The sequence below is a fragment of the Bufo bufo genome, chromosome 9 (assembly GCF_905171765.1).
Source record: "Bufo bufo chromosome 9, aBufBuf1.1, whole genome shotgun sequence".
Classification (NCBI taxonomy): Eukaryota; Metazoa; Chordata; class Amphibia; order Anura; family Bufonidae; genus Bufo; species Bufo bufo.
In genome coordinates, this window is record NC_053397.1 from 5,457,508 (window position 1) to 5,480,895 (window position 23,388).

A 23,388-nucleotide genomic window follows, 5' to 3' on the forward strand; every position below is an offset into this window, starting at 1 on the left:
AATCCAGTGAGGTAGAAGCTAATTTTCCTAATTTTAAAGGAAAAAATTCTTTCTCAACTCCAGTCAGCCAATCAGATCAACAAGCCTTCTCCAGAAATCTAATAACTGTAATATTATTACACTCCAGAAATACATCCAGGTTCCTCTTGAACCTATTTTAGTGAATTAACCATCACCACCTTCTCAGGCAGAGAATTCCATAGTCTCACTGCTCTTACAGTATAGAGTCCATAGTCTCACTGCTCTTACAGTAAAGAGTCCATAGTCTCACTGCTCTTACAGTAAAGAGTCCATAGTCTCACTGCTCTTACAGTAAAGAGTCCATAGTCTGACTGCTCTTACAGTATAGAGTCCATAGTCTCACTGCTCTTACAGTATAGAGTCCACAGTCTCACTGCTCTTACAGTATAGAGTCCACAGTCTCACTGCTCTTACAGTAAAGAGTCCATAGTCTCACTGCTCTTACAGTAAAGAGTCCATAGTCTCACTGCTCTTACAGTAAAGAGTCCATAGTCTCCCTGCTCTTACAGTATAGTCCATAGTCTCACTGCTCTTACAGTAAAGAGTCCATAGTCTCACTGCTCTTACAGTAAAGAGTCCATAGTCTCACTGCTCTTACAGTAAAGAGTCCATAGTCTCACTGCTCTTACAGTATAGAGTCCATAGTCTCACTGCTCTTACAGTATAGTCCATAGTCTCACTGCTCTTACAGTAAAGAGTCCATAGTCTCACTGCTCTTACAGTAAAGAGTCCATAGTCTCACTGCTCTTACAGTAAAGAGTCCATAGTCTCACTGCTCTTACAGTAAAGAGTCCATAGTCTCACTGCTCTTACAGTATAGAGTCCATAGTCTCACTGCTCTTACAGTAAAGAGTCCATAGTCTGACTGCTCTTACAGTAAAGAGTCTAGTCTCACTGCTCTTACAGTAAAGAGTCCATAGTCTCACTGCTCTTACAGTATAGAGTCCATAGTCTCACTGCTCTTACAGTATAGAGTCCATAGTCTCACTGCTCTTACAGTAAAGAGTCCATAGTCTCACTGCTCTTACAGTAAAGAGTCCATAGTCTCACCGCTCTTACAGTAAAGAGTCTATAGTCTCACTGCTCTTACAGTAAAGAATCCATAGTCTCACTGCTCTTACAGTAAAGAGTCCATAGTCTCACTGCTCTTACAGTAAAGAGTCCATAGTCTCACCGCTCTTACAGTAAAGAGTCCATAGTCTCACCGCTCTTACAGTAAAGAGTCCATAGTCTCACTGCTCTTACAGTAATAGTCCATAGTCTCACTGCTCTTACAGTAAAGAGTCCATAGTCTCACTGCTCTTACAGTAAAGAATCCATAGTCTCACTGCTCTTACAGTATAGAGTCCATAGTCTCACTGCTCTTACAGTAAAGAGTCCATAGTCTCACTGCTCTTACAGTAAAGAGTCTATAGTCTGACTGCTCTTACAGTAAAGAGTCCATAGTCTCACTGCTCTTACAGTATAGAGTCCATAGTCTCACTGCTCTTACAGTAAAGAGTCTAGTCTCACTGCTCTTACAGTAAAGAGTCCATAGTCTCACTGCTCTTACAGTAAAGAGTCCATAGTCTCACTGCTCTTACAGTATAGAGTCTAGTCTCACTGCTCTTACAGTAAAGAGTCCATAGTCTCACTGCTCTTACAGTATAGAGTCCATAGTCTCACTGCTCTTACAGTAAAGAGTCTAGTCTCACTGCTCTTACAGTAAAGAGTCCATAGTCTCACTGCTCTTACAGTATAGAGTCTAGTCTCACTGCTCTTACAGTAAAGAGTCCATAGTCTCACTGCTCTTACAGTATAGAGTCCATAGTCTCACTGCTCTTACAGTATAGAGTCCATAGTCTCACTGCTCTTACAGTAAAGAGTCCATAGTCTCACTGCTCTTACAGTAAAGAGTGCATAGTCTCACTGCTCTTACAGTATAGAGTCCATAGTCTCACTGCTCTTACAGTAAAGAGTCTAGTCTCACTGCTCTTACAGTAAAGAGTCCATAGTCTCACTGCTCTTACAGTATAGAGTCCATAGTCTCACTGCTTTTACAGTAAAGAGTCCATAGTCTGACAGCTCTTACAGTAAAGAGTCCATAGTCTCACTGCTCTTACAGTATAGAGTCTAGTCTCACTGCTCTTACAGTAAAGAGTCCATAGTCTCACTGCTCTTACAGTATAGAGTCCATAGTCTCACTGCTCTTACAGTAAAGAGTCTAGTCTCACTGCTCTTACAGTAAAGAGTCCATAGTCTCACTGCTCTTACAGTATAGAGTCCATAGTCTCACTGCTCTTACAGTAAAGAGTCCATAGTCTCACTGCTCTTACAGTATAGAGTCCATAGTCTCACTGCTCTTACAGTAAAGAGTCTAGTCTCACTGCTCTTACAGTAAAGAGTCCATAGTCTCACTGCTCTTACAGTATAGAGTCCATAGTCTCACTGCTCTTACAGTAAAGAGTCCATAGTCTGACTGCTCTTACAGTAAAGAGTCCATAGTCTCACTGCTCTTACAGTATAGAGTCTAGTCTCACTGCTCTTACAGTATAGAGTCCATAGTCTCACTGCTCTTACAGTAAAGAGTCCATAGTCTCACTGCTCTTACAGTAAAGAGTCCATAGTCTCACTGCTCTTACAGTAAAGAGTCCATAGTCTCACTGCTCTTACAGTATAGAGTCCATAGTCTCACTGCTCTTACCGTAAAGAATCCATAGTCTCACTGCTCTTACAGTAAAGAGTCCATAGTCTCACTGCTCTTACAGTATAGAGTCTAGTCTCACTGCTCTTACAGTAAAGAGTCCATAGTCTCACTGCTCTTACAGTATAGAGTCCATAGTCTCACTGCTCTTACAGTAAAGAGTCCATAGTCTCACTGCTCTTACAGTAAAGAGTCCATAGTCTCACTGCTCTTACAGTGAAGAGTCCATAGTCTCACTGCTCTTACAGTAAAGAGTCCATAGTCTCACTGCTCTTACAGTATAGAGTCCATAGTCTCACTGCTCTTACAGTATAGAGTCCATAGTCTCACTGCTCTTACAGTATAGAGTCCATAGTCTCACTGCTCTTACAGTACAGAGTCCATAGTCTCACTGCTCTTACAGTAAAGAGTCCATAGTCTCACTGCTCTTACAGTACAGAGTCCATAGTCTCACTGCTCTTACAGTAAAGAGTCCACAGTCTCACTGCTCTTACAGTATAGAGTCCATAGTCTCACTGCTCTTACAGTAAAGAGTCCATAGTCTCACTGCTCTTACAGTACAGAGTCCATAGTCTCACCGCTCTTACAGTACAGAGTCCATAGTCTCACTGCTCTTACAGTAAAGAGTCCATAGTCTCACTGCTCTTACAGTAAAGAGTCCATAGTCTCACTGCTCTTACAGTAAAGAGTCCATAGTCTCACTGTTCTTACAGTAAAGAGTCCATAGTCTCACTGCTCTTACAGTAAAGAGTCCATAGTCTCACTGTTCTTACAGTAAAGAGTCCATAGTCTCACTGCTCTTACAGTAAAGAGTCCATAGTCTCACCGCTCTTACAGTAAAGAGTCTATAGTCTCACTGCTCTTACCGTAAAGAGTCCATAGTCTCACTGCTCTTACAGTATAGAATCCATAGTCTCACAGCTCTTACAGTATAGAGTCCATAGTCTCACTGCTCTTACAGTATAGTCCATAGTCTCACTGCTCTTACAGTAAAGAGTCTATAGTCTCACTGCTCTTACAGTAAAGAGTCCATAGTCTCACTGCTCTTACAGTAAAGAGTCCATAGTCTCACTGCTCTTACAGTATATAGTCCATAGTCTCACTGCTCTTACAGTATAGAGTCCATAGTCTCACTGCTCTTACAGTATAGAGTCCATAGTCTCACCGCTCTTACAGTATAGAGTCCATAGTCTCACTGCTCTTACAGTAAAGAGTCCATAGTCTCACTGCTCTTACAGTATAGAGTCCACAGTCTCCCTGCTCTTACAGTATAGAGTCCATAGTCTCACTGCTCTTACAGTATAGAGTCCACAGTCTCCCTGCTCTTACAGTATAGAGTCCATAGTCTCACTGCTCTTACAGTAAAGAGTCCATAGTCTCACTGCTCTTACAGTACAGAGTCCATAGTCTCACCGCTCTTACAGTACAGAGTCCATAGTCTCACTGCTCTTACAGTAAAGAGTCCATAATCTCACTGCTCTTACAGTAATGAGTCCATAGTCTCACTGCTCTTACAGTAAAGAGTCTATAGTCTCACTGCTCTTACAGTAAAGAGTCCACAATCTCACTGCTCTTACAGTAAAGAGTCTATAGTCTCACTGCTCTTACAGTAAAGAGTCCATAGTCTCACTGCTCTTACAGTAAAGAGTCCATAGTCTCACTGCTCTTACAGTAAAGAGTCCATAGTCTCACTGCTCTTACAGTATAGAGTCCATAGTCTCACTGCTCTTACAGTATAGAGTCCATAGTCTCACTGCTCTTACAGTAAAGAGTCTATAGTCTCACTGCTCTTACAGTAAAGAGTCCATAGTCTCACTGCTCTTAAAGTAAAGAGTCCATAGTCTCACTGCTCTTACAGTAAAGAGTCTATAGTCTCACTGCTCTTACAGTAAAGAGTCCATAGTCTCACTGCTCTTACAGTAAAGAGTCCATAGTCTCACTGCTCTTACAGTAAAGAGTCCATAGTCTCACTGCTCTTACAGTATAGAGTCCATAGTCTCACTGCTCTTACAGTATAGAGTCCATAGTCTCACTGCTCTTACAGTAAAGAGTCTATAGTCTCACTGCTCTTACAGTATAGAGTCCATAGTCTCACTGCTCTTACAGTAAAGAGTCTATAGTCTCACTGCTCTTACAGTAAAGAGTCCATAGTCTCACTGCTCTTACGGTAAAGAGTCCATAGTCTCACTGCTCTTACAGTAAAGAGTCCATAGTCTCACTGCTCTTACCGTAAAGAATCCATAGTCTCACTGCTCTTACAGTATAGAGTCAATAGTCTCACTGCTCTTACAGTAAAGAATCCATAGTCTCACTGCTCTTACAGTAAAGAGCCCATAGTCTCACTGCTCTTACAAAAAATAATCCATAGTCTCACTGCTCTTACAGTAAAGATTCCATAGTCTCACTGTTCTTACAGTAAATAATCCATAGTCTCACTGCTCTTACAGTAAAGAGTCCATAGTCTTAGTGCTCTCACCATAAATAATCCATAGTCTCACTGCTCTTACAGTAAAGACTCCATAGTCTCACTGCTCTTACAGTATAGAGTCCATAGTATCACTGCTCTTACAGTATAGAGTCCACAGTCTCCCTGCTCTTACAGTATAGAGTCCATAGTCTCACTGCTCTTACAGTAAAGAGTCCATAGTCTCACTGCTCTTACCGTATAGAGTCCATAGTCTCACTGCTCTTACAGTAAAGAGTCCATAGTCTCACTGCTCTTACAGTACAGAGTCCATAGTCTCACTGCTCTTACAGTAAAGAGTCCATAATCTCACTGCTCTTACAGTAATGAGTCCATAGTCTCACTGCTCTTACAGTATAGAGTCCATAGTCTCACTGCTCTTACAGTATAGAGTCCATAGTCTCACTGCTCTTACAGTAAAGAGTCCATAGTCTCACTGCTCTTACAGTATAGAGTCCATAGTCTCACTGCTCTTACAGTAAAGAGTCCATAGTCTCACTGCTCTTACAGTAAAGAGTCCATAGTCTCACTGCTCTTACAGTATAGAGTCCATAGTCTAACTGCTCTTACAGTATAGAGTCCATAGTCTCACCGCTCTTACAGTAAAGAGTCCATAGTCTCACTGCTCTTACAGTAAAGAGTCCATAGTCTCACTGTTCTTACAGTAAAGAGTCCATAGTCTCACTGCTCTTACAGTAAAGAGTCCATAGTCTCACTGCTCTTACCGTAAAGAATCCATAGTCTCACTGCTCTTACAGTAAAGAGTCCATAGTCTCACTGCTCTTACAGTATAGAGTCAATAGTCTCACTGCTCTTACAGTAAAGAATCCATAGTCTCACTGCTCTTACAGTAAAGAGTCTATAGTCTCACTGCTCTTACAGTAAAGAGTCTATAGTCTCACTGCTCTTACAGTAAAGAGTCTATAGTCTCACTGCTCTTACCGTAAAGAATCCATAGTCTCACTGCTCTTACAGTATAGAGTCAATAGTCTCACTGCTCTTACAGTAAAGAATCCATAGTCTCACTGCTCTTACAGTAAAGAGTCTATAGTCTCACTGCTCTTACCGTAAAGAGTCCATAGTCTCACTGCTCTTACAGTAAAGAGTCCATAGTCTCACTGCTCTTACAGTATAGAATCCATAGCCTCACCGCTCTTACAGTATAGAGTCCATAGTCTCACTGCTCTTACAGTATAGAGTCCATAGTCTCACTGCTCTTACAGTAAAGAGTCTATAGTCTCACTGCTCTTACAGTAAAGAGTCCATAGTCTCACTGCTCTTACAGTAAAGAGTCCATAGTCTCACTGCTCTTACCGTAAAGAATCCATAGTCTCACTGCTCTTACAGTATAGAGTCAATAGTCTCACTGCTCTTACAGTAAAGAATCCATAGATTCACTGCTCTTACAGTAAAGAGCCCATAGTCTCACTGCTCTTACAGTAAAGAGTCTATAGTCTCACTGTTCTTACAGTAGTCCATAGTCTCCCTGCTCTTACAGTAAAGAGTCCATAGTCTCACTGCTCTTACAGTAAAGATTCCATAGTCTCACTGTTCTTACAGTAAATAATCCATAGTCTCACTGCTCTTACAGTAAAAAGCCCATAGTCTCCCTGCCCTTACAGTAAAGAATCCATAGACTCACTGCTCTTACAGTAAAGAGCCCATAGTCTCACTGCTCTTACAGTAAAGAGCCCATAGTCTCACTGCTCTTACAGTAGTCCATAGTCTCCGTGCTCTTACAGTAAATAATCCATAGTCTCACTGCTCTTACAGTATAGAGTCCATAGTCTCACTGCTCTTATAGTAAAGAGTCCATAGTCTCACTGCTTTTACAGTAAATAACGCATAGTCTCATTGCTCTTACAGTAAAGAGTCCATAGTCTCACTGGTTTTACAGTAAATAATCCATAGTCTCGCTGCTCTTACAGTAAGGAGTCCACAGTCTCACTGCTCTTACAGTAAAGAGTCCATAGTCTCACTGCTCTTACAATAAATAATTCATATTCTTACTGCTCTTACAGTAAAGAGTCCATAGTCTCAGTGCTCTTATCATAAATAAACCATATTTTCAATGCTCTAATCGTAAATAATCCATAGTCTCACTGCTCCTACAGTAAATAATCCATAGTCTCACTGCTCTTACAGTAAAGAGTCCACAATCTCACTGCTCTTACAGTAAAGAGTCTATAGTCTCACTGCTCTTACAGTAAAGAGTCCATAGTCTCACTGCTCTTACTGTAAAGAATCCATAGTCTCACTGCTCTTACAGTAAAGAGTCCATAGTCTCACTGCTCTTACAGTAAAGAGTCCATAGTCTCACTGCTCTTACAGTAAAGAGTCCATAGTCTCACTGCTCTTACAGTATAGAGTCCATAGTCTCAGTGCTCTTACCATAAATAATCCATAGTTTCAATGCTCTAATCATAAATAATCCATAGTCTCACTGCTCTTACAGTAAATAATCCATAGTCTCACTGCTCTTACAGTAAAGAGTCCATAGTCTCACTGCTCTTACTGTAAAGAGTCCATAGTCTCACTGCTCTTACAGTATAGAGTCCATAGTCTCACTGCTCTTACAGTAAAGAGTCTATAGTCTCACTGCTCTTACAGTATAGAGTCCATAGTCTCACTGCTCTTACAGTAAAGAGTCCATAGTCTCACTGCTCTTACAGTAAAGAGTCCATAGTCTCACTGCTCTTACAGTAAAGAGTCCATAGTCTCACTGCTCCTACCGTAAAGAATCCATAGTCTCACTGCTCTTACAGTATAGAGTCAATAGTCTCACTGCTCTTACAGTAAAGAATCCATAGATTCACTGCTCTTACAGTAAAGAGCCCATAGTCTCACTGCTCTTACAGTAAAGAGTCTATAGTCTCACTGTTCTTACAGTAGTCCATAGTCTCCCTGCTCTTACAGTAAAGAGTCCATAGTCTCACTGCTCTTACAGTAAAGATTCCATAGTCTCACTGTTCTTACAGTAAATAATCCATAGTCTCACTGCTCTTACAGTAAAGAGTCCATAGTCTTAGTGCTCTCACCATAAATAATCCATAGTCTCACTGACCTTACAATAAATAATTCATAGTCTCACTGCTCTTACAGTAAAAAGCCCATAGTCTCCCTGCCCTTACAGTAAAGAATCCATAGTCTCACTGCTCTTACAGTAAAGAGCCCATAGTCTCACTGCTCTTACAGTAAAGAGCCCAAAGTCTCCCTGCTCTTACAGTAAATAATCCATAGTCTCACTGCTCTTACAGTATAGAGTCCATAGTCTCACTGCTCTTATAGTAAAGAGTCCATAGTCTCACTGCTTTTACAGTAAATAACGCATAGTCTCATTGCTCTTACAGTAAAGAGTCCATAGTCTCACTGGTTTTACAGTAAATAAACCATAGTCTCGCTGCTCTTACAGTAAGGAGTCCACAGTCTCACTGCTCTTACAGTAAAGAGTCCATAGTCTCACTGCTCTTACAATAAATAATTCATATTCTTACTGCTCTTACAGTAAAGAGTCCATAGTCTCAGTGCTCTTATCATAAATAATCCATATTTTTAATGCTCTAATCGTAAATAATCCATAGTCTCACTGCTCCTACAGTAAATAATCCATAGTCTCACTGCTCTTACAGTAAAGAGTCCATAGTCTCACTGCTCTTACTGTAAAGAATCCATAGTCTCACTGCTCTTACAGTAAAGAGTCCATAGTCTCACTGCTCTTACAGTAAAGAATCTATAGTCTCACTTCTATTACAGTAAAGAGTCTATAGTCTCACTGCTATTACAGTAAAGAGTCCATAGTCTCACTGCTCTTACAGTAAAGAGTCCATAGTCTCACTGCTCTTACAGTATAGAGTCCATAGTCTCACTGCTCTTACAGTAAAGAGTCCATAGTCTCACTGCTCTTACTGTAAAGAGTCCATAGTCTCACTGCTTTTACAGTATAGAGTCAATAGTCTCACTGCTCTTACAGTATAGAGTCCATAGTCTCACTGCTCTTACAGTAAAGAGTCCATAGTCTCACTGCTCTTACTGTAAAGAGTCCATAGTCTCACTGCTTTTACAGTATAGAGTCCATAGTCTCACTGCTCTTACAGTATAGAGTCCATAGTCTCACTGCTCTTACAGTAAAGAGTCCATAGTCTCACTGCTCTTACAGTAAATAATCCATAGTCTCACTGCTCTTACAGTATAGAGTCCATAGTCTCACTGCTCTTACAGTACAGAGTCCATAGTCTCACTTCTATTACAGTAAAGAGTCTATAGTCTCACTGCTCTTACAGTAAATAGTCCATAGTCTCACTGCTCTTACAGTAAAGAGTCCATAGTCTCACTTCTATTACAGTAAAGAGTCTATAGTCTCACTTCTATTACAGCAAACAGTCTATAGTCTCACTGCTATTACAGTAAAGAGTCCATAGTCTCACTGCTCTTACAGTAAAGAGTCCATAGTCTCACTGCTCTTACAGTAAAGAGTCCATAGTCTCACTTCTATTACAGTAAAGAGTCTATAGTCTCACTGCTCTTACAGTAAAGAGTCCATAGTCTCACTGCTCTTACAGTAAAGAGTCCATAGTCTCACTTCTATTACAGTAAAGAGTCTATAGTCTCACTGCTCTTACAGTAAAGAGTCCATAGTCTCACCGCTCTTACAGTAAAGAGTCCATAGTCTCACTGCTCTTACAGTATAGAGTCCATAGTCTCAGTGCTCTTACCATAAATAATCCATAGTCTCACTGCTCTTACAGTAAATAATCCATAGTCTCACTGCTCTTACAGTAGAGTCCATAGTCTCACTGCTCTTACAGTAAAGAATCCATAGTCTCACTGCTCTTACAGTAAAGAGTCTATAGTCTCACTGCTCTTACAGTAAAGAGTCCATAGTCTCACTGCTCTTACAGTAAAGAATCTATAGTCTCACTTCTATTACAGTAAAGAGTCTATAGTCTCACTTCTATTACAGTAAAGAGTCTATAGTCTCACTGCTATTACAGTAAAGAGTCCAAAGTCTCACTGCTCTAACAGTAAAGAGTCCATAGTCTCACTGCTCTTACAGTAAAGAATCCATAGTCTCACTGCTCTTACAGTATAGAGTCCATAGTCTCACTGCTCTTACAGTAAAGAGTCTATAGTCTCACTGCTCTTACAGTAAAGAATCTATAGTCTCACTTCTATTACAGTAAAGAGTCTATTGTCTCACTGCTATTACAGTAAAGAGTCCATAGTCTCACTGCTCTTACAGTAAAGAATCTATAGTCTCACTTCTATTACAGTAAAGAGTCCATAGTCTCACTGCTCTTACAGTAAAGAATCTATAGTCTCACTTCTATTACAGTAAAGAGTCCATAGTCTCACTGCTATTACAGTAAAGAGTCTATAGTCTCACTGCTATTACAGTAAAGAGTCCATAGTCTCACTGCTCTTACAGTAAAGAGTCCATAGTCTCAGTGCTCTTACAGTAAAGAGTCCATAGTCTCACTGCTCTTACAGTAAAGAGTCCATAGTCTCACTGCTCTTACAGTAAAGAGTCCATAGTCTCACTGTTCTTACAGTAAAGAGTCCATAGTCTCACTGCTCTTACAGTATAGGGTCCATAGTCTTAGTGCTCTTACCATAAATAATCCATAGTTTCAATGCTCTAATCGTAAATAATCCATAGTCTCACTGCTCTTACAGTAAATAATCCATAGTCTCACTGCTCTTACAGTAGAGTCCATAGTCTCACTGCTCTTACAGTAAAGAATCCATAGTCTGACTGCTCTTACAGTAAAGAGTCCATAGTCTCACTGCTCTTACAGTAAAGAGTCCATTGTCTCACTGCTCTTACAGTAAAGAGTCCATAGTCTCACTGCTCTTACAGTATAGAGTCCATAGTCTCACTGCTCTTAGAGTAAAGAGTCCATAGTCTCACTGCTCTTACAGTATAGAGTCCATAGTCTCACTGCTCTTACAGTATAGAGTCCATAGTCTCACTGCTCTTACAGTAAAGAGTCCATAGTCTCACTGCTCTTACAGTATAGAGTCCATAGTCTCACTTCCCTTACAGCAAAGAGTCCATAGTCTCACTGCTCTTACAGTAAAGAATCTATAGTCTCACTTCTATTACAGTAAAGAGTCTATAGTCTCACTGCTATTACAGTAAAGAGTCTATAGTCTCACTGCTATTACAGTAAAGAGTCCATAGTCTCACTGCTCTTACAGTAAAGAGTCCATAGTCTCACTGCTATTACAGTAAAGAGTCCATAGTCTCACTGCTCTTAGAGTAAAGAGTCCATAGTCTCACTGCTCTTACCGTAAAGAGTCCAAAGTCTCACTGCTCTTACATTAAAGAGTCCATAGTCTCACTGCTCTTACAGTAAAGAGTCCATAGTCTCACTTCTATTACAGTAAAGAGTCTATAGTCTCACTGCTATTACAGTAAAGATTCCATAGTCTCACTGCTCTTACAGTAAAGAGTCCATAGTCTCACTGTTCTTACAGTAAATAATCCATAGTCTCACTGCTCTTACCATAAATAATCCATAGTTTCAATGCTCTTACAGTAGAGTCCATAGTCTCACTGCTCTTACAGTAAAGAATCCATAGTCTCACTGCTCTTACAGTAAAGAGTCCATAGACTCACTGCTCTTACAGTAAAGAGTCTATAGTCTCACTGCTCTTACAGTAAAGAGTCCATAGTCTCACTGCTCTTACAGTAAAGAGTCCATAGTCTCACTGCTCTTACAGTAAAGAGTCCATAGTCTCACTGCTCTTACAGTAAAGAGTCCATAGTCTCACTGCTCTTACAGTAAAGAGTCCATAGTCTCACTGCTCTTACAGCAAAGAGTCCATAGTCTCACTGCTCTTACATTAAAGAGTCCATAGTCTCACTGCTCTTACAGTAAAGAGTCCATAGTCTCACTGCTCTTACAGTATAGAGTCCACAGTCTCCCTGCTCTTACAGTATAGAGTCCATAGTCTCACTGCTCTTACAGTATAGAGTCCACAGTCTCCCTGCTCTTACAGTATAGAGTCCATAGTCTCACTGCTCTTACAGTACAGAGTCCATAGTCTCACCGCTCTTACAGTACAGAGTCCATAGTCTCACTGCTCTTACAGTAAAGAGTCCATAATCTCACTGCTCTTACAGTAATGAGTCCATAGTCTCACTGCTCTTACAGTAAAGAGTCTATAGTCTCACTGCTCTTACAGTAAAGAGTCCACAATCTCACTGCTCTTACAGTAAAGAGTCTATAGTCTCACTGCTCTTACAGTAAAGAGTCCATAGTCTCACTGCTCTTACAGTAAAGAGTCCATAGTCTCACTGCTCTTACAGTAAAGAGTCCATAGTCTCACTGCTCTTACAGTATAGAGTCCATAGTCTCACTGCTCTTACAGTAAAGAGTCTATAGTCTCACTGCTCTTACAGTAAAGAGTCCATAGTCTCACTGCTCTTAAAGTAAAGAGTCCATAGTCTCACTGCTCTTACAGTAAAGAGTCTATAGTCTCACTGCTCTTACAGTAAAGAGTCCATAGTCTCACTGCTCTTACAGTAAAGAGTCCATAGTCTCACTGCTCTTACAGTAAAGAGTCCATAGTCTCACTGCTCTTACAGTATAGAGTCCATAGTCTCACTGCTCTTACAGTATAGAGTCCAAAGTCTCACTGCTCTTACAGTAAAGAGTCTATAGTCTCACTGCTCTTACAGTAAAGAGTCCATAGTCTCACTGCTCTTACGGTAAAGAGTCCATAGTCTCACTGGTCTTACAGTAAAGAGTCCATAGTCTCACTGCTCTTACCGTAAAGAATCCATAGTCTCACTGCTCTTACAGTATAGAGTCAATAGTCTCACTGCTCTTACAGTAAAGAATCCATAGTCTCACTGCTCTTACAGTAAAGAGCCCATAGTCTCACTGCTCTTACAAAAAATAATCCATAGTCTCACTGCTCTTACAGTAAAGATTCCATAGTCTCACTGTTCTTACAGTAAATAATCCATAGTCTCACTGCTCTTACAGTAAAGAGTCCATAGTCTTAGTGCTCTCACCATAAATAATCCATAGTCTCACTGCTCTTACAGTAAAGACTCCATAGTCTCACTGCTCTTACAGTATAGAGTCCATAGTATCACTGCTCTTACAGTATAGAGTCCACAGTCTCCCTGCTCTTACAGTATAGAGTCCATAGTCTCACTGCTCTTACAGTAAAGAGTCCATAGTCTCACTGCTCTTACCGTATAGAGTCCATAGTCTCACTGCTCTTACAGTAAAGAGTCCATAGTCTCACTGCTCTTACAGTACAGAGTCCATAGTCTCACCGCTCTTACAGTGCAGAGTCCATAGTCTCACTGCTCTTACAGTAAAGAGTCCATAATCTCACTGCTCTTACAGTAATGAGTCCATAGTCTCACTGCTCTTACAGTATAGAGTCCATAGTCTCACTGCTCTTACAGTATAGAGTCCATAGTCTCACTGCTCTTACAGTAAAGAGTCCATAGTCTCACTGCTCTTACAGTATAGAGTCCATAGTCTCACTGCTCTTACAGTAAAGAGTCCATAGTCTCACTGCTCTTACAGTAAAGAGTCCATAGTCTCACTGCTCTTACAGTATAGAGTCCATAGTCTAACTGCTCTTACAGTATAGAGTCCATAGTCTCACCGCTCTTACAGTAAAGAGTCCATAGTCTCACTGCTCTTACAGTAAAGAGTCCATAGTCTCACTGCTCTTACAGTAAAGAGTCCATAGTCTCACTGCTCTTACAGTAAAGAGTCCATAGTCTCACTGCTCTTACCGTAAAGAATCCATAGTCTCACTGCTCTTACAGTAAAGAGTCCATAGTCTCACTGCTCTTACAGTATAGAGTCAATAGTCTCACTGCTCTTACAGTAAAGAATCCATAGTCTCACTGCTCTTACAGTAAAGAGTCTATAGTCTCACTGCTCTTACAGTAAAGAGTCTATAGTCTCACTGCTCTTACAGTAAAGAGTCTATAGTCTCACTGCTCTTACCGTAAAGAATCCATAGTCTCACTGCTCTTACAGTATAGAGTCAATAGTCTCACTGCTCTTACAGTAAAGAATCCATAGTCTCACTGCTCTTACAGTAAAGAGTCTATAGTCTCACTGCTCTTACCGTAAAGAGTCCATAGTCTCACTGCTCTTACAGTAAAGAGTCCATAGTCTCACTGCTCTTACAGTATAGAATCCATAGCCTCACCGCTCTTACAGTATAGAGTCCATAGTCTCACTGCTCTTACAGTATAGAGTCCATAGTCTCACTGCTCTTACAGTAAAGAGTCTATAGTCTCACTGCTCTTACAGTAAAGAGTCCATAGTCTCACTGCTCTTACAGTAAAGAGTCCATAGTCTCACTGCTCTTACCGTAAAGAATCCATAGTCTCACTGCTCTTACAGTATAGAGTCAATAGTCTCACTGCTCTTACAGTAAAGAATCCATAGATTCACTGCTCTTACAGTAAAGAGCCCATAGTCTCACTGCTCTTACAGTAAAGAGTCTATAGTCTCACTGTTCTTACAGTAGTCCATAGTCTCCCTGCTCTTACAGTAAAGAGTCCATAGTCTCACTGCTCTTACAGTAAAGATTCCATAGTCTCACTGTTCTTACAGTAAATAATCCATAGTCTCACTGCTCTTACAGTAAAGAGTCCATAGTCTTAGTGCTCTCACCATAAATAATCCATAGTCTCACTGCTCTTACAATAAATAATTCATAGTCTCACTGCTCTTACAGTAAAAAGCCCATAGTCTCCCTGCCCTTACAGTAAAGAATCCATAGACTCACTGCTCTTACAGTAAAGAGCCCATAGTCTCACTGCTCTTACAGTAAAGAGCCCATAGTCTCACTGCTCTTACAGTAGTCCATAGTCTCCGTGCTCTTACAGTAAATAATCCATAGTCTCACTGCTCTTACAGTATAGAGTCCATAGTCTCACTGCTCTTATAGTAAAGAGTCCATAGTCTCACTGCTTTTACAGTAAATAACGCATAGTCTCATTGCTCTTACAGTAAAGAGTCCATAGTCTCACTGGTTTTACAGTAAATAATCCATAGTCTCGCTGCTCTTACAGTAAGGAGTCCACAGTCTCACTGCTCTTACAGTAAAGAGTCCATAGTCTCACTGCTCTTACAATAAATAATTCATATTCTTACTGCTCTTACAGTAAAGAGTCCATAGTCTCAGTGCTCTTATCATAAATAAACCATATTTTCAATGCTCTAATCGTAAATAATCCATAGTCTCACTGCTCCTACAGTAAATAATCCATAGTCTCACTGCTCTTACAGTAAAGAGTCCACAATCTCACTGCTCTTACAGTAAAGAGTCTATAGTCTCACTGCTCTTACAGTAAAGAGTCCATAGTCTCACTGCTCTTACTGTAAAGAATCCATAGTCTCACTGCTCTTACAGTAAAGAGTCCATAGTCTCACTGCTCTTACAGTAAAGAGTCCATAGTCTCACTGCTCTTACAGTAAAGAGTCCATAGTCTCACTGCTCTTACAGTAAAGAGTCCATAGTCTCACTGCTCTTACAGTAAAGAATCTATAGTCTCACTTCTATTACAGTAAAGAGTCTATAGTCTCACTGCTATTACAGTAAAGAGTCTATAGTCTCACTGCTATTACAGTAAAGAGTCCATAGTCTCACTGCTCTTACAGTAAAGAGTCCATAGTCTCACTGCTATTACAGTAAAGAGTCCATAGTCTCACTGCTCTTAGAGTAAAGAGTCCATAGTCTCACTGCTCTTACCGTAAAGAGTCCAAAGTCTCACTGCTCTTACATTAAAGAGTCCATAGTCTCACTGCTCTTACAGTAAAGAGTCCATAGTCTCACTTCTATTACAGTAAAGAGTCTATAGTCTCACTGCTATTACAGTAAAGATTCCATAGTCTCACTGCTCTTACAGTAAAGAGTCCATAGTCTCACTGTTCTTACAGTAAATAATCCATAGTCTCACTGCTCTTACCATAAATAATCCATAGTTTCAATGCTCTTACAGTAGAGTCCATAGTCTCACTGCTCTTACAGTAAAGAATCCATAGTCTCACTGCTCTTACAGTAAAGAGTCCATAGACTCACTGCTCTTACAGTAAAGAGTCTATAGTCTCACTGCTCTTACAGTAAAGAGTCCATAGTCTCACTGCTCTTACAGTAAAGAGTCCATAGTCTCACTGCTCTTACAGTAAAGAGTCCATAGTCTCACTGCTCTTACAGTAAAGAGTCCATAGTCTCACTGCTCTTACAGTAAAGAGTCCATAGTCTCACTGCTCTTACAGCAAAGAGTCCATAGTCTCACTGCTCTTACATTAAAGAGTCCATAGTCTCACTGCTCTTACAGTAAAGAGTCCATAGTCTCACTGCTCTTACAGTATAGAGTCCACAGTCTCCCTGCTCTTACAGTATAGAGTCCATAGTCTCACTGCTCTTACAGTATAGAGTCCACAGTCTCCCTGCTCTTACAGTATAGAGTCCATAGTCTCACTGCTCTTACAGTACAGAGTCCATAGTCTCACCGCTCTTACAGTACAGAGTCCATAGTCTCACTGCTCTTACAGTAAAGAGTCCATAATCTCACTGCTCTTACAGTAATGAGTCCATAGTCTCACTGCTCTTACAGTAAAGAGTCTATAGTCTCACTGCTCTTACAGTAAAGAGTCCACAATCTCACTGCTCTTACAGTAAAGAGTCTATAGTCTCACTGCTCTTACAGTAAAGAGTCCATAGTCTCACTGCTCTTACAGTAAAGAGTCCATAGTCTCACTGCTCTTACAGTAAAGAGTCCATAGTCTCACTGCTCTTACAGTATAGAGTCCATAGTCTCACTGCTCTTACAGTAAAGAGTCTATAGTCTCACTGCTCTTACAGTAAAGAGTCCATAGTCTCACTGCTCTTAAAGTAAAGAGTCCATAGTCTCACTGCTCTTACAGTAAAGAGTCTATAGTCTCACTGCTCTTACAGTAAAGAGTCCATAGTCTCACTGCTCTTACAGTAAAGAGTCCATAGTCTCACTGCTCTTACAGTAAAGAGTCCATAGTCTCACTGCTCTTACAGTATAGAGTCCATAGTCTCACTGCTCTTACAGTATAGAGTCCAATGTCTCACTGCTCTTACAGTAAAGAGTCTATAGTCTCACTGCTCTTACAGTAAAGAGTCCATAGTCTCACTGCTCTTACGGTAAAGAGTCCATAGTCTCACTGGTCTTACAGTAAAGAGTCCATAGTCTCACTGCTCTTACCGTAAAGAATCCATAGTCTCACTGCTCTTACAGTATAGAGTCAATAGTCTCACTGCTCTTACAGTAAAGAATCCATAGTCTCACTGCTCTTACAGTAAAGAGTCCATAGTCTCACTGCTCTTACAAAAAATAATCCATAGTCTCACTGCTCTTACAGTAAAGATTCCATAGTCTCACTGTTCTTACAGTAAATAATCCATAGTCTCACTGCTCTTACAGTAAAGAGTCCATAGTCTTAGTGCTCTCACCATAAATAATCCATAGTCTCACTGCTCTTACAGTAAAGACTCCATAGTCTCACTGCTCTTACAGTATAGAGTCCATAGTATCACTGCTCTTACAGTATAGAGTCCACAGTCTCCCTGCTCTTACAGTATAGAGTCCATAGTCTCACTGCTCTTACAGTAAAGAGTCCATAGTCTCACTGCTCTTACCGTATAGAGTCCATAGTCTCACTGCTCTTACAGTAAAGAGTCCATAGTCTCACTGCTCTTACAGTACAGAGTCCATAGTCTCACCGCTCTTACAGTGCAGAGTCCATAGTCTCACTGCTCTTACAGTAAAGAGTCCATAATCTCACTGCTCTTACAGTAATGAGTCCATAGTCTCACTGCTCTTACAGTATAGAGTCCATAGTCTCACTGCTCTTACAGTATAGAGTCCATAGTCTCACTGCTCTTACAGTAAAGAGTCCATAGTCTCACTGCTCTTACAGTAAAGAGTCCATAGTCTCACTGCTCTTACAGTAAAGAGTCCATAGTCTCACTGCTCTTACAGTAAAGAGTCCATAGTCTCACTGCTCTTACAGTATAGAGTCCATAGTCTAACTGCTCTTACAGTATAGAGTCCATAGTCTCACCGCTCTTACAGTAAAGAGTCCATAGTCTCACTGCTCTTACAGTAAAGAGTCCATAGTCTCACTGTTCTTACAGTAAAGAGTCCATAGTCTCACTGCTCTTACAGTAAAGAGTCCATAGTCTCACTGCTCTTACCGTAAAGAATCCATAGTCTCACTGCTCTTACAGTAAAGAGTCCATAGTCTCACTGCTCTTACAGTATAGAGTCAATAGTCTCACTGCTCTTACAGTAAAGAATCCATAGTCTCACTGCTCTTACAGTAAAGAGTCTATAGTCTCACTGCTCTTACAGTAAAGAGTCTATAGTCTCACTGCTCTTACAGTAAAGAGTCTATAGTCTCACTGCTCTTACCGTAAAGAATCCATAGTCTCACTGCTCTTACAGTATAGAGTCAATAGTCTCACTGCTCTTACAGTAAAGAATCCATAGTCTCACTGCTCTTACAGTAAAGAGTCTATAGTCTCACTGCTCTTACCGTAAAGAGTCCATAGTCTCACTGCTCTTACAGTAAAGAGTCCATAGTCTCACTGCTCTTACAGTATAGAATCCATAGCCTCACCGCTCTTACAGTATAGAGTCCATAGTCTCACTGCTCTTACAGTATAGAGTCCATAGTCTCACTGCTCTTACAGTAAAGAGTCTATAGTCTCACTGCTCTTACAGTAAAGAGTCCATAGTCTCACTGCTCTTACAGTAAAGAGTCCATAGTCTCACTGCTCTTACCGTAAAGAATCCATAGTCTCACTGCTCTTACAGTATAGAGTCAATAGTCTCACTGCTCTTACAGTAAAGAATCCATAGATTCACTGCTCTTACAGTAAAGAGCCCATAGTCTCACTGCTCTTACAGTAAAGAGTCTATAGTCTCACTGTTCTTACAGTAGTCCATAGTCTCCCTGCTCTTACAGTAAAGAGTCCATAGTCTCACTGCTCTTACAGTAAAGATTCCATAGTCTCACTGTTCTTACAGTAAATAATCCATAGTCTCACTGCTCTTACAGTAAAGAGTCCATAGTCTTAGTGCTCTCACCATAAATAATCCATAGTCTCACTGCTCTTACAATAAATAATTCATAGTCTCACTGCTCTTACAGTAAAAAGCCCATAGTCTCCCTGCCCTTACAGTAAAGAATCCATAGTCTCACTGCTCTTACAGTAAAGAGCCCATAGTCTCACTGCTCTTACAGTAAAGAGCCCATAGTCTCACTGCTCTTACAGTAGTCCATAGTCTCCGTGCTCTTACAGTAAATAATCCATAGTCTCACTGCTCTTACAGTATAGAGTCCATAGTCTCACTGCTCTTATAGTAAAGAGTCCATAGTCTCACTGCTTTTACAGTAAATAACGCATAGTCTCATTGCTCTTACAGTAAAGAGTCCATAGTCTCACTGGTTTTACAGTAAATAATCCATAGTCTCGCTGCTCTTACAGTAAGGAGTCCACAGTCTCACTGCTCTTACAGTAAAGAGTCCATAGTCTCACTGCTCTTACAATAAATAATTCATATTCTTACTGCTCTTACAGTAAAGAGTCCATAGTCTCAGTGCTCTTATCATAAATAAACCATATTTTCAATGCTCTAATCGTAAATAATCCATAGTCTCACTGCTCCTACAGTAAATAATCCATAGTCTCACTGCTCTTACAGTAAAGAGTCCACAATCTCACTGCTCTTACAGTAAAGAGTCTATAGTCTCACTGCTCTTACAGTAAAGAGTCCATAGTCTCACTGCTCTTACTGTAAAGAATCCATAGTCTCACTGCTCTTACAGTAAAGAGTCCATAGTCTCACTGCTCTTACAGTAAAGAGTCCATAGTCTCACTGCTCTTACAGTAAAGAGTCCATAGTCTCACTGCTCTTACAGTATAGAGTCCATAGTCTCAGTGCTCTTACCATAAATAATCCATAGTTTCAATGCTCTAATCATAAATAATCCATAGTCTCACTGCTCTTACAGTAAATAATCCATAGTCTCACTGCTCTTACAGTAAAGAGTCCATAGTCTCACTGCTCTTACTGTAAAGAGTCCATAGTCTCACTGCTCTTACAGTATAGAGTCCATAGTCTCACTGCTCTTACAGTAAAGAGTCTATAGTCTCACTGCTCTTACAGTATAGAGTCCATAGTCTCACTGCTCTTACAGTAAAGAGTCCATAGTCTCACTGCTCTTACAGTAAAGAGTCCATAGTCTCACTGCTCTTACAGTAAAGAGTCCATAGTCTCACTGCTCCTACCGTAAAGAATCCATAGTCTCACTGCTCTTACAGTATAGAGTCAATAGTCTCACTGCTCTTACAGTAAAGAATCCATAGATTCACTGCTCTTACAGTAAAGAGCCCATAGTCTCACTGCTCTTACAGTAAAGAGTCTATAGTCTCACTGTTCTTACAGTAGTCCATAGTCTCCCTGCTCTTACAGTAAAGAGTCCATAGTCTCACTGCTCTTACAGTAAAGATTCCATAGTCTCACTGTTCTTACAGTAAATAATCCATAGTCTCACTGCTCTTACAGTAAAGAGTCCATAGTCTTAGTGCTCTCACCATAAATAATCCATAGTCTCACTGACCTTACAATAAATAATTCATAGTCTCACTGCTCTTACAGTAAAAAGCCCATAGTCTCCCTGCCCTTACAGTAAAGAATCCATAGTCTCACTGCTCTTACAGTAAAGAGCCCATAGTCTCACTGCTCTTACAGTAAAGAGCCCAAAGTCTCCCTGCTCTTACAGTAAATAATCCATAGTCTCACTGCTCTTACAGTATAGAGTCCATAGTCTCACTGCTCTTATAGTAAAGAGTCCATAGTCTCACTGCTTTTACAGTAAATAACGCATAGTCTCATTGCTCTTACAGTAAAGAGTCCATAGTCTCACTGGTTTTACAGTAAATAAACCATAGTCTCGCTGCTCTTACAGTAAGGAGTCCACAGTCTCACTGCTCTTACAGTAAAGAGTCCATAGTCTCACTGCTCTTACAATAAATAATTCATATTCTTACTGCTCTTACAGTAAAGAGTCCATAGTCTCAGTGCTCTTATCATAAATAATCCATATTTTTAATGCTCTAATCGTAAATAATCCATAGTCTCACTGCTCCTACAGTAAATAATCCATAGTCTCACTGCTCTTACAGTAAAGAGTCCATAGTCTCACTGCTCTTACTGTAAAGAATCCATAGTCTCACTGCTCTTACAGTAAAGAGTCCATAGTCTCACTGCTCTTACAGTAAAGAATCTATAGTCTCACTTCTATTACAGTAAAGAGTCTATAGTCTCACTGCTATTACAGTAAAGAGTCCATAGTCTCACTGCTCTTACAGTAAAGAGTCCATAGTCTCACTGCTCTTACAGTATAGAGTCCATAGTCTCACTGCTCTTACAGTAAAGAGTCCATAGTCTCACTGCTCTTACTGTAAAGAGTCCATAGTCTCACTGCTTTTACAGTATAGAGTCAATAGTCTCACTGCTCTTACAGTATAGAGTCCATAGTCTCACTGCTCTTACAGTAAAGAGTCCATAGTCTCACTGCTCTTACTGTAAAGAGTCCATAGTCTCACTGCTTTTACAGTATAGAGTCCATAGTCTCACTGCTCTTACAGTATAGAGTCCATAGTCTCACTGCTCTTACAGTAAAGAGTCCATAGTCTCACTGCTCTTACAGTAAATAATCCATAGTCTCACTGCTCTTACAGTATAGAGTCCATAGTCTCACTGCTCTTACAGTACAGAGTCCATAGTCTCACTTCTATTACAGTAAAGAGTCTATAGTCTCACTGCTCTTACAGTAAATAGTCCATAGTCTCACTGCTCTTACAGTAAAGAGTCCATAGTCTCACTGCTCTTACAGTAAAGAGTCCATAGTCTCACTGCTCTTACAGTAAAGAGTCCATAGTCTCACTTCTATTACAGTAAAGAGTCTATAGTCTCACTTCTATTACAGCAAACAGTCTATAGTCTCACTGCTATTACAGTAAAGAGTCCATAGTCTCACTGCTCTTACAGTAAAGAGTCCATAGTCTCACTGCTCTTACAGTAAAGAGTCCATAGTCTCACTTCTATTACAGTAAAGAGTCTATAGTCTCACTGCTCTTACAGTAAAGAGTCCATAGTCTCACTGCTCTTACAGTAAAGAGTCCATAGTCTCACTTCTATTACAGTAAAGAGTCTATAGTCTCACTGCTCTTACAGTAAAGAGTCCATAGTCTCACCGCTCTTACAGTAAAGAGTCCATAGTCTCACTGCTCTTACAGTATAGAGTCCATAGTCTCAGTGCTCTTACCATAAATAATCCATAGTCTCACTGCTCTTACAGTAAATAATCCATAGTCTCACTGCTCTTACAGTAGAGTCCATAGTCTCACTGCTCTTACAGTAAAGAATCCATAGTCTCACTGCTCTTACAGTAAAGAGTCTATAGTCTCACTGCTCTTACAGTAAAGAGTCCATAGTCTCACTGCTCTTACAGTAAAGAATCTATAGTCTCACTTCTATTACAGTAAAGAGTCTATAGTCTCACTTCTATTACAGTAAAGAGTCTATAGTCTCACTGCTATTACAGTAAAGAGTCCAAAGTCTCACTGCTCTAACAGTAAAGAGTCCATAGTCTCACTGCTCTTACAGTAAAGAATCCATAGTCTCACTGCTCTTACAGTATAGAGTCCATAGTCTCACTGCTCTTACAGTAAAGAGTCTATAGTCTCACTGCTCTTACAGTAAAGAATCTATAGTCTCACTTCTATTACAGTAAAGAGTCTATTGTCTCACTGCTATTACAGTAAAGAGTCTATAGTCTCACTGCTATTACAGTAAAGAGTCCATAGTCTCACTGCTCTTACAGTAAAGAATCTATAGTCTCACTTCTATTACAGTAAAGAGTCCATAGTCTCACTGCTCTTACAGTAAAGAATCTATAGTCTCACTTCTATTACAGTAAAGAGTCCATAGTCTCACTGCTATTACAGTAAAGAGTCTATAGTCTCACTGCTATTACAGTAAAGAGTCCATAGTCTCACTGCTCTTACAGTAAAGAGTCCATAGTCTCACTGCTCTTACAGTAAAGAGTCCATAGTCTCACTGCTCTTACAGTAAAGAGTCCATAGTCTCACTGCTCTTACAGTAAAGAGTCCATAGTCTCAC